This window comes from Lepidochelys olivacea, assembly GCF_965140295.1.
Source record: "Lepidochelys olivacea isolate rLepOli2 genome assembly, chromosome: 1".
Lineage (NCBI taxonomy): Eukaryota > Metazoa > Chordata > Testudines > Cheloniidae > Lepidochelys > Lepidochelys olivacea.
Window position 1 is genome coordinate 146,355,280 of NC_140411.1, and position 14,503 is coordinate 146,369,782.

Genomic DNA, 14,503 nt, shown 5'->3' on the forward strand with positions numbered 1-14,503 from the left:
TAAGGAGAGGGAGTTTGTTAATCCTCTGTTTGTGGGGTAAAATTAATATACTGGGAATGAATGTCCCCCTGAGAATTTTGTATGTCCTTTCTATTACTCAAACTTATTTTAAGAAGTTCAATAATATTTTCAGAACATTGCTTTGGGGCAGAGGCAAGAAACGTAGATTGGCTCTGAAGAAATTACAGCTCCATCTATCTCTGGTAGGATTTCATTTTCCCAACTTGAAAATTATCATATCTCTTTTCTGTTAAGCAAGGCATCTTTGTGGCTATTAGGTATGACCACACAGACCCCCACCTTGGGTTGTGATTGAACGATAATTGGTATACCCTTTCCCCCTTTCAGGCACCACAGGATCAAATTATTATAGAACTGATGCCTCCAGAGCTCCCACGATAACATCTGTGAAGCAACTTTGGTCAAATTTAACTAAAAAGGTCTGCTTCCATCCATTCCTCCATGTAGAAGCAGTCCTATGGAGCAATCCTATCTTTAAAATAGGTGGCAAAACCTTGATGTGGAGGGATTGGATGGACAGAGGAATTATGATAATGATAAATTTAAACCATTTGTAGATTTTCAGTAACAATATGCAGATATCTCCAGTTAATCATTTACTAACAAATGTATTTGGATCGGATGCATTGGGAGCTCCTGAATCTCCAGAACTTTTATTATTTTGGAGGAAGTTTCCTGGATTTACTAGCCAGTGGGATCCTTTTAATTTTCTGGCCCTAAAAACATGCCAAAGATTGATAATATGAGAGTTGGTTGGAAGAGAGCGCTGGATATGCAACTCCCTCTGCCCCAATGGAATACACGTTTCTAATGTTAAAAAAGCAACAGTAGACCAGAGACTATGGCTTATTCACCAAAAGGCACTTTTTCAAATATACTGGTCCTCACATAGGCTAATGGTAATAGGACTCATAAATGCTGACTGTTGTTGGAAATATAACTCCCTTGGTGCTACATTAGCTCATGTATTTTGGGAGTGCCTAGTATCAAGAATTTCTGGTATGAGGTGGGTCAAAGGCCCAATTTGAAATCGAATGCTAAATTGGAGCCCTCCCCCTTAAGTTTAATTCTTGGATATATTCCTGATAGGTAGCGATTACCCGGTAACAAGGCAGTGTGGTTCCAACATGCAGCTTTGGTTGCTAAACAATTAATCCTGCAAAAATAGAAGTTCAATCCCCAGCAAATATTGATGCCTGGCTCAGTGTGATCTCACAGCTAATGAACAACTGAAACTCCGCAGAAAGGAAATGCCCAAAAAATTCAAAGCAAATTGGGCTAACTTTTTAGAGGTATGTGATTAATATAGATCCTGAAGATAGGTATGTTACTTCCTCTCCACGTGCTTTATCCTAACCCTCTTTATTTGCTTTGTGATGAATCTGGATTTTGGTATATTTTAGAAAATTAATAAAAATGTAAATATTAAGTGACTGGAAGTTCATATATTTATTACCAAACCAATCTTGTCTGAGTCAAAAGTGAGTAGGCAGAGAGACTCACATATGTATGTCTTATAGAAGATGAGAATTTTATTAGTAAGTTCAATTTCTGAGACATGACATTTAACTGAGTAGGTAAGCACAGATAATGTCATGAAGACTAAACAATAGTAAAGGACAATTCTGGCCCTGCCCTCCCTTCCATAGGTGCCAAATAATAAGCAATGAAAATGGTAGAGTCTACAATTCAGCAGATAGGCAGGAAACAAAGATCTCATGCAGTAGGCATCCATACACCTGCCACTTGTTTATCTATGGACTGTGGGGCTCCCATATCTTAGGTTATGTCTACACTAGTGAGTGTACATGTGTCCATACATGTGGTTGTGCTATAACTCCTGTTGCACACCTAAACCCCACAAACACATGTCTGATGCTGAGTAGAGGGAAAGTAAGCTAGTACACCTGATGTTGCACCGCCGACCGGAGCCTCCAGGGTCCCTTTTCGAGGCGTTCTGGTCGAAAACCAGATGCCTGGCAACCCTACTAGATACCCAGCTGGTATCAATTACAGATCTCTGTAGCTTATACCAGTTGAGGATCTAGCCCCTGGAATAAAATTGCATCACTGATTGTTACAGAGGGAGAAATTTGCATAGAGTAGCAAATTACACAGTAGGTACACCTGCTGGACCTTTGCCACAGAAAAGGAGAAAAAGACCCTCTGAAATACAGAGTAGTTTTTTTTTCTTCTTCAGGATATTCTGCTGTTCCTTATGCATTAAGGATAGAAATATTTTGTTTACTTTAGAATAACACTCCAGCAAAATTTGAATTGGAATGAAGTGGTATGAAAAGTCTCCAAATATGGTCTTCCACTGATGTCAGGGTAATTTTAACTTTGTTGTGAAGCTTAGTAGAAATGGATTGTAGAAGGGTGTTATTTTAAGACTTGTTCTTACTCTTGGTTGTTTCATTTCTACCATTTTAAAAATTCTCTTATTCTCATGAACAAGAGAAATAAGCCCACCTACCCAACAAAATGAATGAAAATCTTATTATTACCTTACTCATGTTGAACAATACTTAACTCCACACAAAAAACCCCAACTGTTTAATCAATTCATAGAGGAAGTTGCTACTCGAAATGAGTAAGGACGATAGCCTGTAACCCAGTTGTACAAGATATTTTTGTAGCTTGAGGCAATAAGAACATAAGAATGGCCACACTGGGTCAGAACAATGGTATATCTAGCCCAATATCATGTTTCTGACCGTGGCCAGTGGCAGTTGCTTGTGACAGAGGTTTAAGGACACCCAGAGAATGAGGTTGAACCACTGACCATTCCAGTTAATAGCCATTGATATACCTATCCTTCATGATTTTATCTAATTCTGAGGCCATCTGATATCTGGACTTAATCTTAGAATAATTAAATGGGTGAAAGAAAACCAGAATATGCACCAAATTTGGGGAGAAAGCCCCCAAATTAGTGGCCATTGAAAGAATACACAGCGTAAGTGTATTCCAACAAGTATCTTAACCAATAAGAGTGTTTGATTCAAGCAAACACTCCCATTGGTGGTTAGAGATTTGAATTCTTATTTGTGCACTCTTGTTGGTTACTGGAGTTGTGGTGCCCAATCCTAAAAAGTGCAGCTGACTGGATTTTTTTTTAACTTTTTCAGTTGTCACAAACAAATAGTAGAAAGTAGCTATAGAAACTGTCAAAATTATTGCAATTTGCAGCTCCTTTATCACAACTTGAATGATTTCTAGAAGCCACAAGGTAGCAGGAAACATGTAGATCTTGCTGTGACAAATAGGGCAAGTTTCCTGCAATATCCTTGAAAGACTGCCTTGTATTAATTTAATATATTATTATGGGCCCAGATTGTATGTAACCTCTCTAATGGGGAAATGTTACAGATGTAAAACCTGTGAATTCAAAAGATTATATTGCTAATGTGCCACACAAGTATGGATTTTTGGGACAATAAGTGTTAGGTGGATTTACTGGAATATCCCTAAGGAGAGGTTAATACAAATTATCCAACTCTGATTATGCAAAAACCTAGCCTTTTGAAGCCATGTTCAGGAGAGGGTGATAGTCTGCTGATTATCTGTTACAGAAGGCCAAGATGAAAGGCCTGAATTGTATAAAGAAATAGCTGATCTGCCCAGCCTTGGTTCTCGTTCTGGATCTCAGAGGGATAAATTTGTAACAGGGAAAACCCAATTGTGGCTTTTGAAGGACTAAAACCTGCCAGAGCCCTAGGCTGGAGTTGTGAGGGTGACATAGGCTTTCTAGTCTGCATTTATTGTTTTAATGTATTTTCTGTGTAATGCTTTCACCTTAAGAATAAATATGCTTCATTAGAAGGAGCTTTGTGGTAACATAAGTGTGGACAATGCACTGGTCATAAACCCTTGGAGAGAAAGCAAAGGTCAAGCACTGTCCTGTTTAAGCAGTCTGGCTGGCTGAAGATATCATAGGGTAAGGCAGGGAGTTGTTCAACCTTAAAAACCCCAGTCAGAAGGGAGTGACATTGGGGTTTCCACCCAGGAAAGAGGCTGGAAGCCTTCAAATTGTAGCCCATAAGATTAGTCTGCTAGCTTGCTATATTGCATAATGTGTTTTCTTCATTAGTTTGATTGATGATATTTTTATTTTCATGGGTTTTGTTTATGTTGAATTCCAGTATATGTTACTCATAATAGTTGGCTACTATGTATCCTGTATGATTAGCTAGAGCAAGTTAGCATAAGTGTTTGTAACCTTTGGCACAGATAAATGGACTACCAGTTACCTCTTTTTACTTTGGAGAACTGAATGGGGAACCAAACAAAGGACTGAATGTGTTCACCATAAGTCTGGAACAGACTGGTAACTGCAAGGTACACTGCAGAACATGGAAGTCAAGATTTAGGCCAAAGGTAACAGTTTTGGGGATGTTTCAGAGTAGCAGCTGTGTTAGTCTGTATCCGCAAAAAGAAAAGGAGTACTTGTGGCACCTTAGAGACTAACCAATTTATTTGAGCATAAGCTTTCGTGAGCTACAGCTCACTTCATCGGATGCATTCAGTGGAAAATACAATGGGGAGATTTATATACATAGAGAACATGAAACAATGGGTGTTACCATACACACTGTAACGAGAGTGTTTTGGGAATATGTCACAATATGTTAGCCTATAGAGTAAGTGTACCCGAAGATTTATCGGGGTGAGGAAATAAGATTTGGGCATGGTAGTTTGGGCCCTCATTAAGGCAATGCCAGGACTTGATAAGAAGGCAAACAACCATGCAGGGTGGTCACTCTTTCCTATCTTCTATTAAGCTATCAGCTCAGCTTTGCAATACAGCTTAGCTACTCAAGACTCAAACCTGATCTCTACCAATTTGGGGAGCGTGGACCATCGAATCCATTGGGCAAGCCAGAGACAAGGCTCATCCTCTGTCTCCTGCTACCAGGTCTGCAGGGAAGGGTGTGAGTATGCTAGTTTAAATAGTCTTTTAGTATAGAGATGTTACCATCAGGGACCAGAGAATAGTATTACTTCTTTGAGACTCTGTGTATTATATCTTTGATTATTATTTCATACATTTTAATAAAGATCTTAATATTTTAATATTGTCCTCAGTATAAGTGTCCTTGCCACACAACCCATGGGTCCGCTCACGATGTTGAATCTTCTGAGTTTTCTAACCTGGTAGCCTGAATTGAGACAAGAACCCATCAATTCAGGTCAACAAAATGGATGCCTTTGGTTGACAAGGGAGGGTGAAAATAGGGGCAGTTGCCATGAAACTCGTGACACATGCACCTGTGTTAGAAGTAAATAAATGTATTTCAGATTTAGATAAAACTACACCTGTAATAAGGTGAGCAACTTTGACTTCATTTCCTTCTAAGTGGGAGGTCTGAATGGATGAGACTAGAAGGAAATCAAACAAAAGGTGTCTAAGGTGAGGATGGGTAAATGGATTAAAATCACGGCAAGGGGCACGTGACAGAGTGTTAGCTGTAACACCCTGATCACTGCCGTTATTGCTGCATAGAAAAGGCTGCAGGCTCAGCCAGAAGTAGTTAATCACTTTCTGTTTGGGGATTAGGGGCACCTTGGTGGTAATTACCAGGGTAGTGGTGCAACTGGGAGGATGGAAGTGGAAGGAACAGGAGGTGGGGAGCAGCTACAGCTGTGGCTGTTTAGGGGGTGAGTTGTATGAAGGAGAAAAGCTGTGCGGAAAGCCCCTGTGGGAATATGCCTGTGTCATGTTCTGTTTGCAAAAGCACTGTAGAATAAAAGATACATGGGATGAAAGGCAAACAGCTTGGGTGCGTTTATGATTGTGAGATGACAGAAGCCTGCTAAGCAAAGCAGTACACTGGGTAACTGAGGGAGCACCTTGTGAAAGGAAGGTTTTTTTTTTAATAACAAAGAGGGCTGTTCAGGGGAGTAGGGCAAAAAGGACAGTTTGCCCCAGGCTACCAGTTTGAGAGGGCCCCCAAACCCTTCACAAACAGGTGTTGTGACCCTGTTCACTGGGTTGCAGTGCTACTCCCTGAAAGTTGGCCTGGCAGCTCCTCTGTCATGGCAGACACTAGGTTCAAAGCTGATCGGGGCTGTGACCCTGCAGGCTAGGTTCCAATACCTAGAGCGGGGAACCAGTCCTATCCCTGCAGGACAGGAGCCAAGCTGTCACTGTAGGATGAGTGCAGTGTGAGCTTGCTCTCCAACCTCTATGCCCACTGTGGCCTCCTCTCTGTGGTAATTTTTTTTGGAATGGTGGGAGTTCTCAGTTTCAGAGTTTTGCCCCAGCTCCCAAAAATCTCTGATAACAGGATCCATCTTTCATACAATATCAGGGTTGGAAGGGACCTCAGGAGGTCATCTAGTCCAACCCCTGCTCAAAGCAGGACTAGTCCCCAGTTAGGTTTGCCCCCTCAAGGATTGAACTCACAACCCTAGGTTTAGCAGGCCAATGGTCAAACCACTGAGCTATCACTATCCCCCTCGCCCCATCTTTAACAAGGCAGCTCTTAAAAGGATTATTTTAAGAATTTATGCTGGCATCAACTATTTTGGGTTTGTAGGTCTGTGGTGCCAGGATGTGGTGTTTCCCCAAAGTAACAGAGTGTAATGGATAAATCCCAGAGGTGGGAGATATTAGGCCATAAATTTTATTCAAATCTTTGCCACTGACTATCCTTAATTTTTTTTGCATTTTATAAATATTAAGCTATAAAGTTGGTAACGTTCATTGCCCCCATTTTACGTATTGAAAAACTAAAGTACCTAGAAGCTAACAGTGGGATTTTCAAAGGTGCCTAACTCCCAAAGTGCTTTTGAAAATACCGCTATAATTGTCTTATACCACAGAAGAAGTCAGAGGATGAAGTCCTGGCCCAACTGAACTCAATGGCAAAAAACCCTATTAACTTCTATGGGGCTAGGATTTCACTCAGCCTGAGATCCAGATTGGAATTTACACCTTCTAACTGCCAGGCCTTGGTCTGCTACACTTCTTAGAGGATGCCCTTGCTAAAAGTAGACTTTTTAAAATTATCTTTTATTTCTATCTTTAAAATGAACCAGTAATAGTCACTACAGAAAAAAAAATTGAAAATATACACAACTGAAGATGTCTGTCTGCAGTCACAGCAGGCAGGAAGATCAGCACAGTAATAATTGTATCATTACTCTCCTCATGTTACAGATTAAGAAATGGAGGTTCAGAAGGGTTAAGTGATTTACCCCAGAGGTACTGTGGTCTGAGTAGACTTAAGTGTTGGATTTAGGACACGTCAGTGCTAATCTTGGTTCTGGTAGCAAGTTGGTTGTGAAGTTGGGCATGTCACAGGCCCCTCACCAATCCTCAGTTTATCCATGTGTGAAATGATAATATGTTAATTAGTAAAAAGAAAAGGAGTACTTGTGGCACCTTAGAGACTAATCAATTTATTTGAGCATAAGCTTTCGTGAGCTACATCCAATGAAGTGAGCTGTAGCTCACGAAAGCTTATGTTCAAATAAATTGGTTAGTCTCTAAGGTGCCACAAATACTCCTTTTCTTTTTGCGAATACCGACTAACATGGCTGCTACTCTGAAACATGTTAATTAGTGTAAGGCGCATAATGTAAATACAACATATTAAGGCAAATGAAGAGCAAGGGGGGGACTAGAACTCAGACTCCGCTAGCTCCCACTCCTGTGCTTACTCTGCGCCCTCACACAGAATTTTAGTGGAAAGAGGAGGCACCTGTTCTGCCAAAATTCACAACTGCAAACTGTAATGAGACAGAGGCATTATGCAGCTTCACAGGTGAATGTATGTACTAGAAGTGGCTTTTCACCTGCATTGCGGTGATTAAGACTTTGAATATGAACAACACGTACATTTTAAGGGGGGGAAGCAAAATTACATAAACCAAATTAGCAAAATAGAGAGATTGGTGACATTTTTGCAAAATTTGTGCAGCTCTAAGAGCAACTCTATATTTAGTGGTTAGTTTAATGCTATACTTTGTTATATAACTCTTTCTATTATTTCAAGGACCTTTTGGTGGCTGTATATACTCTGTACAGAGATACAACCAACTCTTGATGTCAATAATGCTCTGTTCGGGGTACAATATTGAACAGTATCACACAGTAATATTTTCAGATATATTAATCAAGTTTCACCTAGGGAGAACAGTTCACTATGGCAGGAGGTGGGGATGGGAGAAGGTTGGGAGCCAAGATGATGTATATAAACAGCATCATAAAATAATATTATATACATTGTCCTCTCTACTAATTGCCATCATAAATAGACAGGGAAATGTACTTCTTTTAAACTGTGATTCAACTCAGTTAGTAAATCTGGAGTGAAATGCATGTGGGGAATTTTTCTTCAAAGCTGTTAGTATGAAGGATGGAAATAAAATCTTTAAAAAGGTCATTAGGCTATTTGTAAGTATCTTGATGAATATGTAATGAATCTGCATGCATATTAAAGTCATAATTGAGTGACAGCACAAGTTGTTTACAAAGCCACACAGCTTGGTGGTCTAGCTACTAAAAAGACTGCTCTGCATGTATTTGACAGACACATAACTTGTTTCTACATTTGAATACAAAAACATCAAAAGAAACCAAGAGATGCTGGGGGAGCTTTGTCCTGGAATGATAGCAACTGAAAAAATAGGAATTCCCAAACTCGTAGTCACTAAATTGTTCTAACATTAAAAACAAAACAAAACAAAACAAAAAAAACCCCACAAAACCCTGATGTTACCCAGACCAATGCAGGAAGCTACAGAAATAAATCTGTGTTTTCGAACTGGTGGCGTGAGCTGTGTTGCCCAGCAAAGTTAATTATTTATTAAAGATAATTAGACTTCTAAATAGCTTCTTTCTGTGATGGATAGGGGTTTCAAGAACTAAGAAGTTATGTTATATGTTGTGATATTTTACTAGTGGATTAAATTAGCTTGCAGGGAAAAAGTGAAAAAATAGTAAATTCACAAAGTTGACAAAACTTGTGTCATTTTTTTTGAAGAAACTCAACACTTGATCCAAAGCCCATTGAAGTAAATGGGAATCTTTCCATTGGCTTCAATAGGTTTTGGACCAGAACATAAATATTTGCTCTAGTATCTTCAAAAAGCTGTGAAGCACAAATTTAATTAGTGGTACACACGGAAAGTCTGAATTACTTTAAGTATTGAGCCTTTTAGAAAGAACTAATTAAAATAAGTGTTTGAATCAGTTTTCTGTATGATAAAATTATGGTCATAAACATACAAATATAATCTATGTTTTTAATTAAAATTATACCTAATGAAGAAAGCAGTAACATGTACCTAATGAGTTGGCAGAATTTTAGGTATCTATGCATGACAGGTCTTCTTGAATATAGGTAACACTATGCCAGACCAACCCAACAGCATCTGTTTCCATTTTTATTGTATTTCACAGGTTGGGGGAGAAGGAAATTCTTTTAATTACTTACTGCTTCCCCCCCCCCCCCCCGCCACTCTCTCCCCCCCCTGCAACCAGGATGACAAAATTAACTATCTATCTTTTCATCTCTACTTTCTATAGGTGAAAACTTGGCCCTATTTAAGTCAGTGAGAGTTTTGCCATTGACTTCAATAGGGAAGAATTTCACCCAGTGATCCAATGATAATATAATAATACTTAGTTCTCATATAGCATTTTTTCAACAGTAGACCTCAATGCACTTTACAAAGGAGGTAAATATAATCATCCCTATTTTCAGATTGGGAAATTGAGGCGGAGAGGCACCATTGTTCAAAAAGATTACAGAAACTATGGTTCTAATCCCGCATATATTTACACATAATTGTAGTCCCACCACTAATGGGACTAAGTACATATGTAAAGCTAAGCATGTGTGTCATTGTAGGATCAGAGCTTGTATTTGGACAACAGAGAAGAAGGTACTTCATTATGCAGTTTTTACAGTCAATAGGATTTTCGCCTGCATTAGGGTCCCAAGTCAATTCCCAATGAAGTAAATGGAAAAAAATCCCAATGACATCCCAAGAGTTGGATCAGAACCTAAGACTCCAGGGATGGATTGCAAGTGGGTGCTGAAGGCGACAATTAAAAAAAACAATCACCCCCCCCCCACCAAAAAAAGCATGTATGCATGTTTTTTAAACTATCTAACTCAATTTCAGGACAGCACAGCCCTGAACCACTGAAGTGAAGGAGAGATTTTCTATTGTCTTCATTGGACACAAGATTGACCCCTTCTTCTTAGCATATGGTCAATGTGCGGCACATGAGCAGGATTCACCACTGATTTTGGTCTGCTGGGTAGATCATTAGCTTCCCCAGCAAGGGCCGGGTACTGATGGGGAGTGTGACGTGAACACTGATCAAGGCTCCACTTCAGCAAAGTACTTAAACATCTGCTTAACTTCAAGCATAAGCTTAAGTCACATTGAAATCATACTTCAAACCTAGGATGTATTGAGGACTCTGTTGGAATTGCAGGCTATTAACAGGTGTGTGTGTGTGTGACATGGTTGCGGGTCCTGCTTGCAGGCTTGAGGCTTCTGTAGGAAAGCGTGAAAGCAGAGTCAGTTTGCACACAGCCAACTAGAGTATATGAGGTGAGTTGGGGCTCTCTGATATAGGGAGCAGTCTGTTTTGTGTGGCTCTGATATAAGGTTCTTGTGCATTACTCTTCTGAATTCTCAGGAAAAAAAGTAGTGTTACATTGCAATCTTCCAGCAAAATTATTTTTTTTTATCTATTTCTCTACATGCCATAAAACACAACAATACTAGAAATCAATGAAACTTAAAGCAACAGTTAAGTGATTTACATTCTTTGCTGAATCAGGACCCATAGCAGGACTAGGAGCATCCATAATAATACATTTAAAAATGATTTAGGCAAGAAAATTTAGTGAAGAAAATGAGTAGTGATCTAGATAGAATATTAATTTAAACAGGTGATGGAGTTAAGATTCCTTCAGTTCTAATGTTTTCAAACACTGTCAGCTATTGACACTGTGACAAAGCTCTGTCCTTGCCTCCGTGGGTCCCGCGTTTCCTGGCGGATTTCGCTAGCCTCAGAGGCTCACTGTGACCCTCCACATAACACTTCTCTCTCTAGAGACAAGGGTCACAGTCTACTGAGCCATTTTCATCATACACCAGCAAGGGAGGTGAGGAGACGCTATTCTTCCTTGCACAGTCTCTGTTGTCTCCCAGTCACAGTGGTTAATCAGGGGGCAAAGGTTGGGTGGGGGGAGCCTGGGCCCACCCTCTACTCTGGGCTCCAGCCCAGGGACCCTAATAGTATCAGCTATGGTAGCGGACCTTTTAGAAATATGGCATGTACAATTCCCTGGGCTACTTCCCCCACAGCAGCCCTCATTTCCTCAAGCTCCACTTCACCCTTACCTCAGGGCCTCCTTCCTTGTGCCTGATATGGTGTGTACCACTCAGTCTCTCCAACAGCACAACTTCCTCCCACAGCTCCTGACATGCACACCCACCTGACTAACTGGGAGGCTTTTAACTAGTTTCAGCCAGCCCCGATTGGCTTCAGGTGTCCCAATCAACCTAGCCTTCTCCCTACCTTCTGGAAAGTTCTTAATTGGCCCCAGGTGTCTTAATTGACCTAGAGCAGCTGCCATTTCACTTATCCTGGTATCAAGGATTTGTTTAGCCTGGAGCTAATATATCTATCTCCCACTACTTTTCTATAGCCATTTGGCCTTGCCCTGTCACAACACATAATCCATTTTAATAAGACTTTGATAAATCGCATCGTCTTACAGACAGCACATAATGCATTTTTTTTGTAGGAGAATCTTGCTTAATAAGTGGTCAGACTTCAAGCATAAATTCATAGCTGTAGATCAAAGTATAACTTTTCTCATAAAATCTAGCAAAGTGAGTCATAGGTAAGGCTATGATTTAGTCACAGGAATTTTTAGTAAAAGTCACAGACAGGTCATGGACAATAAACAAAAATTCATGGCCTGTGACCTGTCCATGACTTGTACTATCAATACCCCTGACTAAATCTTAGTTGGGGGTCCACTGCTCTTGGGGGAGCGCCTGGGGAGCTGCTCCTCTGGGGGGGCCAGTGCTTTGGGGGGGGGTGCCCGGAGCCAGCGCCACCAGCTGCCAGGGGCTGCTGAGCAGCAGTTGCTCTGGCTGCCCCGGGACCACCCACCCACCACTGCTTGGGACTGCTGCTCAGGCTGTCCCCGGGGTTGGCCGCTGCTCAGACAGTCCCTGAGACCAACTGCCCAGGGACACCCAAACAACAGCCGGTGCTGCTGGCTCTGGGGCTTCTCCAGCATCGGCCAGTGTGGCTGTCCTCGGGGCTGCCTCAGCAGCTGTCACTGGGGCTAGTTGCTTGGGCAGACCTGGGGTCAGCCACGCTGGCTGCTGCTGAAGTCATGGAGCCCTAGTAGTAGGGTATATGTGGTTCCCAGCTGGAGGAGCCATGCTCACAATAGCTCTCCTCAAGCCAACATGCTAAAAATAGTAGCTATGGTAGCATGGATAGTTCCTCAGGTAGTTGCCCAAGTACATACCCTCAGGGGTCAGACAGGTTAGTACTCAGGGTGGCCAGCTGCTCCTGCCACTTGCCTGGGCTCATGCTACCATGGCTACATTGTGATTCTTAGTGCGCTAGCTTGGGGGGAGCTAGTGCAAATATGTCTAATTGGACTGTGAATCACCGCTACCCCATCATAAATAAAGGGAAGGGTAACCACCTTTCTGTATACAGTGCTATAAAATCCCTCCTGGTCAGAGGCAACATCCTGTTACCTGTAAAGGATTAAAAAGCTCAGCTAACCTGGCTGGCACTTGACCCAAAGGACCAATAAGGAAACAAAATACTTTCAAATCTTTGGGGGCGGGGGGTGGGGAGGGGAAAGGCTTTTGTTTGTGCTCTTTGTTTACGTGTTGTTCTCTCTTGGGACTGAGAGAGGCCAGACAAAAATCCATCTTCTCCAATCCATCCTAATCCAAGTCTCCAATATTGCAACCACTATAGGTAAGCCAGGGAAGGTGAATTAGTTTATCTCTTGTTTTATGTAAATTTTCCCTGTGTTAAGAGGGAGGTTTATTCCCGTTTTCTGTAACTTTAAGGTTTTGCCCAGAGGCTCTGTGTTTTAAATCTAAATACCCTGTAAAGTATTTTCCATTCTAATTTTACAGAGGTGATTCTTTTACCTTTTCTTTAATTAAAATTCTTCTTTTAAGAACCTAATTAATTTTTCATTGTTCTTAAGATCCAAGGGTTTGGGTCTGTGTTCACCTGTACAAATTGGTGAGGATTATTATCAAGCCTTCCCCAGGAAAGGGGGTGCAGGTCTTGGGGGGATATTTTGGGGGAAGACATCTCCAAGTGGGCTCTTTCCCTGTTCTTTGTTTAAAACGCTTGGTGGTGGCAGCATACTGTTCAAGGACAAGGCAAAGTTTGTACCTTGGGGAAGTTTTTAATCTAAGGTGGTAAAAATAAGCTTAGAGGGTCTTTCATGCGGGTCCCCCCATCTGTACCCTAGAGTTCAGCGTGGGGAAGGACCCTGAGAATCCCTGACTCCAATATACTACAAAGAAAAAATAAAGACTTGTGTGATGCTGCTTGTGTGACACATAGTGATGGAAATGAACAAGAATTGATGAGTCTTAAAATATTAGAGAGGATGCCATTTACTGAAATGGGAACAAAGTTAGCCAGATGTCTAAACAAGCAATATTTTATCATGCTTTGAAAAATTAATTTTCTTCAGCACTAAGACATTGTACTCAACCAAGCGGTAAATGTAGGTGATTTACAGTTTTTCCACAGGGTAATAATAATTACCCTTTTTGTCTCAGAAAAGAGTTGTTAAAATGACTTTTTTGCATGACAAATGGGAAACAGAGTATTGTGAACTAAGTTCAGCAGTAGCCAGTTTTGGAGGGCCAATAACTGACTTAAAATATAAGTTGCTAAGTACTGTAAATTAGGGATGTTGATTAATTGCAGTTAACTCACGCAATTAACTCAAAAAATTAACTGCAATTAAAAAATTAATTGTGATTAATCGCACTGTTAAACAATAGAATACCAATTCAAATTTATTGAATAATTTGGATGTTTTTCTACATTTTCAAATATATTGAATTCTATTACAACACAGAATACAAAGTATACAGCACTCACTTTATATTACTTTTGATTACAAATATTTGCACTGGAAAAATGATAAACAAAAGAAATAGTATTTTTCAGTTCACCTCATACAAGTACTATAGTGCAATTTTTTATAGTGAAAATGTAACTTACAAATGTAGATTTTTTGTTACATAACTGCACTCAAAAACAAAACAATGCAAAACTTTAGAGCCTACAAGTCCACTCAGTCCTACTTCTTGTTCAGCCAATTGCTAAGACAAACAAGTTTGTTTACATTTACGAGAGATATTGCTGACTACTTCTTATTTACAACATCACCTGAAAGTGAGAACAGACGTTCACCTGGCATTTTTGTAGCTGGCG